Source organism: Drosophila subpulchrella, unplaced genomic scaffold (assembly GCF_014743375.2).
Source record: "Drosophila subpulchrella strain 33 F10 #4 breed RU33 unplaced genomic scaffold, RU_Dsub_v1.1 Primary Assembly Seq84, whole genome shotgun sequence".
NCBI classification, from domain to species: Eukaryota; Metazoa; Arthropoda; class Insecta; order Diptera; family Drosophilidae; genus Drosophila; species Drosophila subpulchrella.
The window spans coordinates 309367-317147 of NW_023665719.1; the positions used below are offsets into that span (position 1 = coordinate 309367).

Sequence of the window (7781 nt, forward strand, 5' to 3'; positions counted from 1 at the left end):
ATCTGCCCACACCCGAACTAACCGCTAAGTCCTCGTCGCCCCAAAAAAAGGTCACCCGTGCAAACGTCAAAATGGCACTACCAGCTTCCCAAATTGCTCTAAGCAAATTTATTGAGGTCTCAGATCGGCTGAGTGATTTTGAATCCATAACAAACACTCCTTCGTCGGTTTCTAACATTCGCCGCGAAGAAATACGTTATGAGACCGCATCAAGGCAGAATACGATGAATGCACCGGGTGCATAGCAGAAGCCGGAGAAAGTGCAGCTGATAGTTTGCCAATTCTCAAAGCTAAGTACGGCTACTGCTATTTCGTTAACGAGAGATGTGGGGCTCAGATCGCGGATATGATAGCCCAAGCTTCCCAAGTTCAAGCTCTTCCTACCCAGACTTACATTTCCTCTGGCTGTCGGCTGCCTCCGAGCGATACCGAGGTTTTTACCGGAGATTATCTGCGGTGGCTGACCTTCAGGGATCTGTTTACGGCCATTTATATAAACAATCCAAGGCTGATGCCTGTCGAAAAACTGTTTCACCTAAATGCCAAAAGAAGTGGCGATGCACACACGATAGTGTCGAACTCCCCCCTTACTAACGATGGCTTTCGCTTAGCTTGGGCTAACCTGACTGAGCGTTTCGAAAACAAGCGGTTGTTAGTAAATAGCCAATTAAAAATACTTTTCTGGGTCAGCTATCCGTGAGCTTCAACGCACCATCCGAAAATTGGTATTGCCTCTTAGTGTACATGTGCTCCTCCAAACTACCTAAGCTCACGCTATCCTTGCGGGAACAGTCCCTGCACAACAAGGCCGAGATTTCGACGTGGCAGGAGCTGAACGCCTTCCTTACGGAGCGTCACCGGACGTTAGAAGCCATAGGCCGTCAGGCTCGAGTCAATCTCTGTCAAAAACATCCGCCCCCACTGCAGCGCCTCGAAGAATAAATTTTTACGAGACAAGGGTAGCACCCAAGCCCAAAGGATGTGACCTTTGTTAAAAGGAAAACCCTCCTGTCCGCACATGTAGACGATTTCTTCAGATGACGGTCGACGAGCAGTCGGCATATATAAAGAGACAGCAGCTGTGTTTGAACTGCTTCGCACGAGGGCATCAGCTGCGTGATTGTGAAAGCACTCATAGTTGCTTTACGTGCCGCGGCAGCCATCACACCTTACTACACAGAGGCAACTCCTACCAATCGCCTTCGAATCCCTCCCCGAGACCCAGATCAAGACCAAATACAACAGTTGCCACCGCTACCGGGTCCACGGACTCTACAGTCCAAAACAAGGAAGAACGCTATAGTCGAGCACCTCGACTATCAGATACCCGTTACTCAGCTAAAGGGACTAAAGGAAAATGGAGATATGCAAGCAGCAAATGCGCCATCTACCGGCGGTAGACAGATTTAAGCGTTGTGGGCGTTAGAGTGGGCGTGGCAAACTTTTTTTTAAATCAATCGATAGGTATTGGCGAGACCAATACATTTCAGTTAAAATTTTTTATCTAGCATGAAAATTGTGGGCGCCACAGATTTGGGCGGTTCGTGGGCGTTAGAGTGGGCGTGGCATATTCGCGTAACAAACTTGCGCTGCGCTCAAGCCTACGGATCTAAATCTGAAATCCCGTTTCTCTATCTTTGATATTTTTCGAGATATCCGCGTTCATACTTACGATTTTGTGAAGCTTGTGGGCGGTTTGTGGGCCTTAAGGTGGGCGTGGCAAACTTTTTTTTAGGTCAATCGGTACGTATTGATGAGAACAATACATTTCAGTTACAATTTTTGTTCTAGCATCAAAACTGTAGGACCCACAGTTTTAGGCGGTTTGTGGGCGTTAGAGTGGGCGTGGCACTCTACTGAAAAAAAATTGCGATGCGTAAGAAGCTCAGGAATCTGCACGCCAAGTCTCAATAGCCTAGCTCTCATAGTTTCCGAGATCACAGCGTTCATCCGGACGGACAGACAGACGGAAAGACGGACAGACGGACATGGCTAGATCGACTCGGCTAGTGATCCTGATCAAGAATATATATATCTTATGGGGTCGGAAACGCTTCCTTCTGCCTGTTACATACTTTCCGACGAATCTAGTATACCCTTTTACTCTACGAGTAACGGGTATAACAACACTGATAAAAAAACGTAGTAAATCCATATATTTCATATTCAACCCAAATATTTTTCGCTTTGATTTTCATCCATTGCGGTTTTTATTAAATTTAAATATGCGCATATTAACCTTTTTTTCCATATTAAATTTAAATATTTTCGGAATAGATTTTAATATTTTAAATATTTAAGTTAAATATAAGCCATATTTAAATTAAATACAATGCATATTTATATTTAATACAATGACTATTTGATTTTAAATTTTAAAAACTTTAATTAAATAGTACACGTGTTTAATATAAACTGAAACCATATTAAATTTGAACATTTTAATAGTTAAATGAATAACCGAAATGTTAAAATTCAATATAAGTCTTATTAAGATTCAATACTAGACATATTTATTCAAAATATGCCAATTGTAATATTAAATATGATAGGTATTCAAATATTTTTGGTAAACTAAAAAACATTAGTACACAAATTTTATTTTTGTTTTTTTTCGATTTTATTTAAACATATATTTTTCATAACGGCTTGCTGGAGGGTACAAATAATACAGTTACACTTATAATTATTTTACAGTGATCAGTATATTACCAATAGATACAATAGTAGAGTATTACCAATCTTAATAGCTAAACAATAATTAGTTTTGTAAGTTATCTGTGAAATAAATAGTAAGATAAAAAAGAAAATTATAGATTTCATTTTAAAGAGATTAAACAAAATATTAAATTACCAATAGTCTCTGCTTTGGTAAAAGATTTAAATCTGAAAAAAACAACAAAAGAGCACAAAAAAATAAATAAAAAGTCAAAATCTGAATGTAGTCTGACTAAAATTATAAATTACCAATTCCGGCGCCCGGCATACTTTCAAAAACTCAGCTCCGTCGAGAGTTTTCACATCCTTACGCCGAGTAAGATGGGTTTTATTTAATTTTTCGATAACGAGATTCCAGTCTGAAATCTCCCTCATTAATTCCGTTTTGTCAGCCAAGTTTCGTCAAAATCTAGCAGTTTCCACTTTTTGTTTGGATCTCAACAGGAACCTCCAAGATGTAATCCAGTTTTATACGCTTCGTTCTGAAATTTGTATATTTGCGAGGAATGAAATAGAAAAAAGTTATTATAAAACCTACTTTGCCGTATTCTTACATTCAAAAATGTATTTATATCTATGTACGTTTTTTTTACTTACCTATGACTTTGCCAGGAACGGTAAACGCACGCTGTTTGTGTGTAGATGTGTTGCAGCAAATGTACATGTGTGTGTTCGCTAGGGCACCCCAGTCGTAAATGACAGCATTCCAGCCCAGTCGTAAATGACAGCATTCCAGCATGCGTTCTTTCATTATGAAATGGCATCAAAAAGGTGTTCCGGAAGTGATGAGTCTGTCCATTCTTTTTACACGGGTGCGGGACAAAAAAGAATGCACCCGTTGCATGCTTCTGGAAGCATATATCTGGAATGCACCTGGAAGTAACAAACTAAACACATTCTGGGTGTACTCTTTTTTAATGCACCTGGAAGCAACAAACTAAACACATTCTGGGTGAGTTCTTTTTTAATGCACCTGGAAGCAACATACTAAACTCCTTCTGGGTGTACTCTTTTTTAATGCACCTGTAACATGTACCCAGGAATGCACATAGAAGCATTCAAAAATCAAATATCTGGAAGTTTTCCCCAGGAATACATAAGACTGGATTTCAATTTCATATTTATTTTTTATTTCAATATTCAAGAACTCAACTAATTTTTGATCGGAGTCACTCTCCTTCTGTACGGGGCTTTGCTGCTTCCTTCTTGTTGATGTACTTTTATCATTTACGCAGTTCAGTCCTTGGTGTGCCCATTCATTTCTTGCGATTCTGAAAGATATAAAGGAAATTTAATATTATATATTTTGAAACATGTGTATATATATTACAAATATATAATATATTTATTTTGTCACATTAACACTGTTGTTTCTACGATTTACATTCAAATAATTATTATTTTATTAATTTAATTTGTTTTTAGTTTGAATGTTTAATGTACATGTACTCTGTTATGTTCATATTGAACTAAATTATCTACACTTTGCTTACCTGTGAAAATATTGATGTTAAATTGGTGGCAGAAAGCAACAAACTTTTTCAAAACACGAGGCACGAACTTCACTTTTCAGAACTAAAAATGCAACTGACGAGAAATGCAAGAGACAAGAAAAACCGCGCGCTTCCTTGCATATTCCCTTTTGTCTTTATTATTTGTTTGTCAAGAGAACAGTACCGAAAAAAGACGATTCTAAAAAAATGGGCATCGGCAACCTTCGGGTTTGAGTTTGGTTTTTTTACATTCCCACTAAAATACACCTGGATGCACTATATTGAAATACACCCAGATGGCACCCAAAAGGCTGCCCCCAGCACGCACATTTGCTAGTTAAATTTGCATGCGTGCTGTTTTGCGTAAAAAAGATACGACCCAGAACTATTTGTTTCGGAATACGTTCCCGAAACGGGTGTTTGGGCATGCTTCTGGATGCATTATTCTGAAACACTTCTAGAAGGCACCGCAATAGAATGCACCCAGCACCCACATTTGCCTTGGAAAATTTGCATGCGTGCTGTTTTGCGTAAAAAAGGTGCGACCCAGAACTATGTTTTTTTAAAACACGTTCCGCAACTTACGACTGGGACGCTCAACTTTGTTGGCGACCAAGCAACGGTAAACGCACGCTATGGTATATGTATGTGTGTGCAGCTGTACATACGTTTCTGAGAACCGAAAATATTAATCCACTTAATAATTAATACAAACTTCACTTTAGTTCGATTTCTGTTTGTCCATTACGTGCATATGTATGTATGTATATGTATGCGTGTAACGGCGCGCGCTTATTTGTTGTATTCTACGAAAACGTAGTACGGGTAAAATATTTTTGATAATTTTAATTTAACTTTTATACATATGCACATATTTATTTTTAGGCTATTTTCACTATAACAAAGCTCCGACACGTCCTACTTCTTTGGCTGCAATTATGAAATGGCAAGCGTCGTGCCGTGTTGAAGAAGCGGAATCAATTGTACATACATATATGTACATATGTACATACATACATATTTATGGCCGAATACAGTTCAAAGAAAACACATGCCGCGAAAAATGTCCTTTTTGGCTTTAAATGTTGCTACCAACATACACACTTATTTATTTAAAGAAACTTCACATGGTTTTTTGATAGCGCGATCAATTTGAATTTTATATTTGTATGCCAACTTCACTTTAATAAAGGCCCGACACGTCCAACTTTTTCGGCTGCAACTTTTCAATGACACGCGTTGTTTAGTGCTCAAGAAGAAGAGTCATTGATCAAAGCAAACGCGAAAGAATGTGTGTAGCATAGAACAAAAAAAAACCGCCAAAAATTATTTTAGCGTCTTCGTTTGTTTTCTGCCCATTTACATATGTACAATGTGCATATGTAAATTTTTCTTTCATGTATATCAATTTGTTTTTAAAAATATATAATGTTCGGTCTGAACAGATGAGTATACAGTTTTTGAAATAAATCTTTTTGTAAAAGAAGTCAGCGTAAAATCAAAATATTTATTTTAAATATTATCGTACTTAAAAACGGACAGGGCAGAAACTTATATTTAAATATGAAACATATTTAAATGTGATAATACAAATAAAAAACATTTTAATGAACTAATTTGACCGTAAATATAAAAGATATCTTCTTGAGGTGATTTAATTTGATATAAACATTGAAAAACCTTTTCAAATTGACACTTTCAATATTATTATTAAAAACATTTTTATTATACCCGTTACTCGTAGAGTAAAAGGGTATACTAGATTCGTCGGAAAGTATGTAACAGGCAGAAGGAAGCGTTTCCGACCCCATAAAGTATATATATTCTTGATCAGGATCACTAGCCGAGTCGATCTAGCCATGTCCGTCTGTCCGTCTGTCCGTCTGTCCGTCTGTCCGTCTGTCCGTCTGTCCGTCTGTCCGTCTGTCCGTATGAACGCTGAGATCTTGGAAACTATAAGAGCTACAATACTGGGATTAGGCATGCAGATTCCTGAGATTCCTGCGCAGCGCAAGTTTGTTTCAAAAGAGTGCCACGCCCACTCTAACGCCCACAAACCGCCCAAAACTGTGGCTCCCACAGTTTTGATGCTAGAACAAAAATTTTAACTGAAATGTATTGTTCTCATCAATACCTACCGACTGACCTAAAAAAAGTTTGCCACGCCCACTTTAACGCCCACAAACCGCCCACAAACTTCAAAAAATCGTAAGTATGAACGCGGATATCTCGGAAAATATCAAAGATAAAGAAACGAGATTTCAGATTTAGATTCCGTAGGCTTGAGCGCAGCGCAAGTTTATTACGCGAATATGCCACGCCCACTCCAACGCCCACAAACCGCCCAAGTCTGTGGCGCCCACAATTTTCATGGTAGATAAAAAATTTAAACTGAAATGTATTGGTCTCGTCAATACCTATCGATTGATTTAAAAAAAACTTTGCCACGCCCACTCTAACGCCCACAACGCTTAAATCTGTCTACCGCCGGTAGGTGGCGCATTTGCTGCTTGCATATCTCCATTTTCCTTTGGTCCCTTTAGCTGAGTAACGGGTATCTGATAGTCGAGGTACTCGACTATAGCGTTCTTCCTTGTTTTAAATATTAAAAACTCTAAAATAAAATAATTTGAATACTTAAAATTAATATGAAAAATTTTTAATTTAAATACGTATTTTTTTAATTCTGAAAATATTAACGATAAATATAATATTTTTTAAAATAAACATACCCAAATTTAAATTAAATATGCTCTTCTTTGATTTAAATATTTTTATATTAAACTAGGCAATTTAATATGTTTCGTATTTAATATAATGTTTTTTGTATTAAATTTAAACATGAAATATGAAATTTTGGATTCAATAAGCGCATATTTAAATTTACTATTCCATTTTTTATCAGTGAAGGAAGAACGCTTTAGTCGAGTACCTCGACTATCAGATACCCGTTACTTAGTAAAAGGGACCAAAGGGAAAGGGAGATATGCGAGCAGCAAAGCGAGATTGAAATGCGCCACCTACCGGCGGTAGACAGATTTAAGCGTTATGGGCGTTAGAGTGGGCGTGGCAACATTTTTTTTTTTGGATCAATCGATAGGTATTGACGAGATCAGTAAATTACTGTTGAAATTTTGTATCTAGCATGAAAATTGTGAGCGCCACAGGTTTGTGCGGCTTGTGGGCGTTAGACTTGCACTGCGTACAAGGCTACGGAATTTAAATCTGAGATCCCAATTCTCTATCTTTGATAGTTTCCGAGATATCCACGTTCATATTAACGATTTTTTTAAGTTTGTGGGCGTTAAAGTGGGCGTGGAAAACCTTTTTTGGGTCAATCGATAGGTATTGATGAGAGCAATATATTTCAGTCAAAATTTTTATTCTAGCATCAAAACTGTAGGAGCCACAGTTTTGGGCGGTTTGTGGGCGTTAGCGTGGGCGTGGTGCTCTGCTAAAACAAACTTGCGCTGCGCAGGAATCTCAGGAATCTGCATACCTAATCCCAGTATTGTTGCTGTTATAGTTTCCAAGATCTCAGCGTTCATACGGACAGACGGTCAGACGGAC

General features: G+C 37.9%; 1 long non-coding RNA gene across 3 annotated transcripts; it reads right to left on the reverse strand.

Annotated features, from left to right (window-relative positions):
* Positions 1 to 2642: 2642 nt before the first annotated feature.
* LOC119562708 lies at positions 2643 to 5205 on the reverse strand. 3 transcript variants are annotated; one of them, XR_005221975.1, is made up of 5 exons: positions 4212 to 5205; positions 3316 to 3989; positions 2968 to 3200; positions 2855 to 2886; positions 2643 to 2778 (listed from the first exon to the last, which is right to left on the reverse strand). It is a non-coding gene; the product is annotated as an uncharacterized LOC119562708 (long non-coding RNA). The 3 variants fall into 3 exon arrangements; XR_005221977.1 differs by having other exon boundaries at positions 3316 to 3591; positions 4880 to 5163; XR_005221976.1 differs by having other exon boundaries at positions 3316 to 3591; positions 4797 to 5163.
* Between the last annotated feature and the right edge of the window lie 2576 nt (positions 5206 to 7781).